Genomic DNA, 4,143 nt, shown 5'->3' on the forward strand with positions numbered 1-4,143 from the left:
ACAGAGTACATAAAGCATCGAACGTTTCCAAACAAATTTCCCTTTTTTTAGTAATGCTAATATTGATTTGACTTTAAAATGGAATACCCGTCCTAAAATGTCATGTCGGTCTTCCAGGCAGCAATGCTACAATATCTACAATATCTTTCCATCGAGGATTGCAAGTAAATGTGATAAAAAGATCAGGGCAACTGTAATGGCGTATGTATGTCATTGCATCTTGAGTCTTTTCGTGCATGTATCAAGGATATCCAGTAAAAGACGAAGAGAGTACTACCATCTGACCAAGTTGAGTAATATCGGTGTCCTGTCTCACCGCATCTTTCAGATCCGTTCTGAACTGTGTTTGGTTGTTCCTGATGTAATTTAATCTTTCTGTTCTGTTTTTGTTTTTGAGTACATGTCAACTAAATATTGACTAAAAAGAGTACGATTGTATAGTAATCGATTTTCGTCTGTTTGTCTGACCGTGATGCAGTAAAAATAAAAATTTTGTGCCGATACTGATTTCTGAAGAGAGGTTTTTGTTTTAAGATCATATTGATGTATGTCAATGGAGAAACTATTCTCACCATAGCAAAAAATAAGTGCAAGCTGTCGTATGACCGGTTTAAATCTCTGATACGAAGCAGCTTGTTATCATGGCTTTGTAACACGATATCTTGCTTTTTAAATTGCTGTCCAACTATGACCTTCACTTGTCGGTGCATTATAGCGTCCTGTATGAGCATTGACTGTTTTTTTTTTATCAGCGTGAATAACAACTTCAAACTTGTCACACTCTTCGGGCACTTTTTGAAGAGTTATTTTTAGGTCCTTTATATACAGGGACATTTTCTGTTAATATACATAGCCCTATGTATACAGTTAAAAAACCGGGTCAATTTCATAAGATAGGCGATCAACATTTAAAGCTCTTAGACGGTACTAGATATTAAAATATTCAAAACTAAAATTTTGTGTCAAGTTTGTCAGTGACAGTCTTGAAGCTTAAATTGCACCTTTAAAAAGTTAATACCATTTGTGATACCATGTACATCAAAGAAGAAAAAAATGAAATGTTTATGTGATATCAAGGCATGGCGTACTTCATCTGTCTTCCGCTGCGCTCCATACGGCCGTAACATAACGAGCCAATTCTCTTAACCTCAAAAATATAGTCGAAATCCTATTGCCACCTACTTGGTTAACTGAAAACTTTTTAATTGATATTTTGACAGTCCTAAATTAGAAATTACCTGCACCTCATTCAAAATTCCTTCTTTTTAAATTAATTTGTTACTGAAACGTTTGTCGAAGACTGAAACGACAAATTTGGTCGGCCGAATGCGTGCTGAGGTAAAGTAACAGTTTTTTGGTGCTGGCAATCCTCTGGAACAAGTAGCTATTTCCATTCTAATTCTAAAATTTTTTTGGAAAACTAAGTCTGATAATAGATAGGGTTTATAACATAATAAGACAGAAACTCGAATATGAATGTATATTCGAGAGCATTCTGTCTATTACAAATAAGCAGTAGGAACTTAGGTAAATATTTTTATTAATTTTTGCTCATAGAATTACCACAAAGTTCCGGAGTATTCTTTATCCATTCAGCACGAGCTGTATTTCAAATAAAGTATCTTTTTCTCCACAAACAAAACATTTCTTGTCGATCTTTGAACCTTTTAAAAGAATAATTGAAAATTTGACAAAAATTGGCAAATTTGAAATATCTATAGTCTTTAAGTTGTCAGGTAGATGACGCTTGTTACCGGACGATTTTTTGAGGTTAGTAGAATTTAACGCATTCATATAAAATCGACAGTATGTTACGGCCGTATGGAGCGCAGCGGAAGACAGATGAAGTAGGCCATGATCAAGGGGAAAACAGTTTAGGAGGGTGAGGGCTAAGAACAGCCTGCATTGACACAAAATTTTACTTTTAAATATTTTAATATCTAGTACCCCTTTAAAAGCTTGAAATGTTGGTCGCCTACACTATGAAATTGATCCGGTTTTTTTTAACTGTACACAAAGGGCTATGTATACTAAAGTCCTCGCATCGAATAAAGATCCCAGGACCGCCCACTTTTTCGACCAATAAGATCGTAGCACAAAAGATGTTTCAATATGTACAAGTAATTATGTACATTATAATGTGAGATTTTGCACGATGACAATTATATAATTCAAATGTCAAAATTTTGTCAAAGCTTTAAATTTTAACACGATTTCATTACGATTCCTCTCCCAAGAAAAAAAGTAATAAAGTGAATTTAATGAAATGTTTGAGTATTTATTTATTTCAATAATTCATTAGATTTGAGACAAACGTTATAGATAAACACAACAACAGGTAAGCGCACATAATATTTGAAGGTCTATCATTCATCGCAGAACAAGCCAACATCAGACTCTTCATCGCTATCATCTTCATCTAGTCCAGTCTGTCTGTGAAACATGGTCAACACCTTGCTGGAGCAGTATTTCAACATCTTTAAGTTTAAATGTTGAGTTATTTCTAGCAACAAAATTTTTAACTTCTGTCCAAATCAATTCTATCGGATTATATACACAATGATACAGTGGTAGACTTATAGTGTTATGGAGATGTGTTCTCGCAATTTTGTCTTACATCTGGTTTGTTCTTTTTTATAAGTTCATTTAACTCAGCCTTATGGAAATCTGCCGTAGCAGTGATCCCATGATTCTAACATCAGGTAAAAGTTGTTCAATGAACCATGTTTTAAATTTAGAGGAGTCCGTCTCTTCGTGATGATGGTCTGATCTTTTTTTTGGATCGAAAAAATAAAAGTGCGTTAGGTATAAATCCCACCGCAGTACCTGCATGCACAATTATAAGTCTACCGCCCTTTCTTGGTGGAACATTTAACTGTGATTCTTTTGTGCCGTCAGTCCACTGCATAGAATATACTCAATATAGAAAATCAAGTATAGTGCTTCTAGAGTGTTATCAATGAACTTGAGGAATTTGGCAGTGTCACTTGCTTCTTGTGGCAAGGATCTTCCCCCAAAGAGTTCCGGGTTTGCACCGGCAGCTAAGATTGTAAAAGAAGCTACAGAGTGACTAAACACCTGCGCTGCCAACGAAACTTTCATCTTATGAATTCTATGGGGAATAACGTGATGAACTGTTAGTTTCGATTGACAACGCCAATGTCCATGCTGATCTAAACAATATGCATCAATTATATGCGACCATTTGACCAACATTGTTCTGCCATCTTGCTTAAATTGCAAATCCTTGGTTAACAAGTTATTACGTAAACTCTTTAAATGATGAAGAGGATCAAACAGTGGGATAATACTGCTATTATTAATTTTTATTACCCCAGCTTGTACCTCCTCATCTTTCAAAGAAGCTTCACGTCTTGTGTAACCAAGAAGCAAATTGATGCTTTAACATTATTGGTCCCTTGGTCACAAATTGATGCAATAACGTTTAGACCAGCCTCTGTAGCTTCTTTTATAATCTCTTTATATAAACGGACAATATTTTCTGCTTTCATAGGCAAAAGCAACTGGTTACTTCCACCTTTTATAAATTCCTCTAAACATAAAAACACAAACATGGTCCATCATCTTCAAATCCTATTATCTTATCCTCCTCAGGCAAATAGTGAAAATGTGGCTGAATTGCAATCTCATCAAAGATGAGAGTGCATAAAGAATAACTCTTATTCTTCATTTGAACTATTTGTTTCTTGAGGACTTGGAACATAGGTTTGCAGATGCCTGGTTGGATCGGAACTTTCCTCAGAGTTGCCTTCAGAGTGCCAAGGAAAAATGTGCATTTTTTGTAATAATTTATAAGTTTTCCAAATTGTTATAAAATCGGCTTTTTCTTCAAAAGTAAATTTTCGCCCTTTTGGTTTGTACTTTTGATTTCTTATTTGACTTTCAATAAACCTTTGTTGTACAGGTGTCATCCCTTCAAATAATTGTTTCAATTTTTCAGATTTACTTACGGTTTGTACAATTTTGAGGCTATTTTTTTTATATTATTTTTGAGTCGTAAGAGTCTTGAGACCTTTTTTGGCTTCAACATATAATTTTTTTTCGGTTTCATTTACAATTTTATTTTTTTGAGCCCACACGTTTTAGAAGCGACACTAAGGAATAAATAATATATAAGTGTAC

The 4,143-nt window shown here is 34.5% G+C and overlaps 1 pseudogene; it reads right to left on the reverse strand.

Moving 5' to 3' along the window:
• Positions 1–2,871: 2,871 nt before the first annotated feature.
• LOC123011133 lies at positions 2,872–3,784 on the reverse strand (annotated as a pseudogene).
• Between the last annotated feature and the right edge of the window lie 359 nt (positions 3,785–4,143).

This window comes from Tribolium madens, unplaced genomic scaffold (assembly GCF_015345945.1).
Source record: "Tribolium madens isolate multiple individuals breed KSU strain unplaced genomic scaffold, Tmad_KSU_1.1 Scaffold_19;HRSCAF=116;Tcas5.2_LG9, whole genome shotgun sequence".
Classification (NCBI taxonomy): Eukaryota; Metazoa; Arthropoda; class Insecta; order Coleoptera; family Tenebrionidae; genus Tribolium; species Tribolium madens.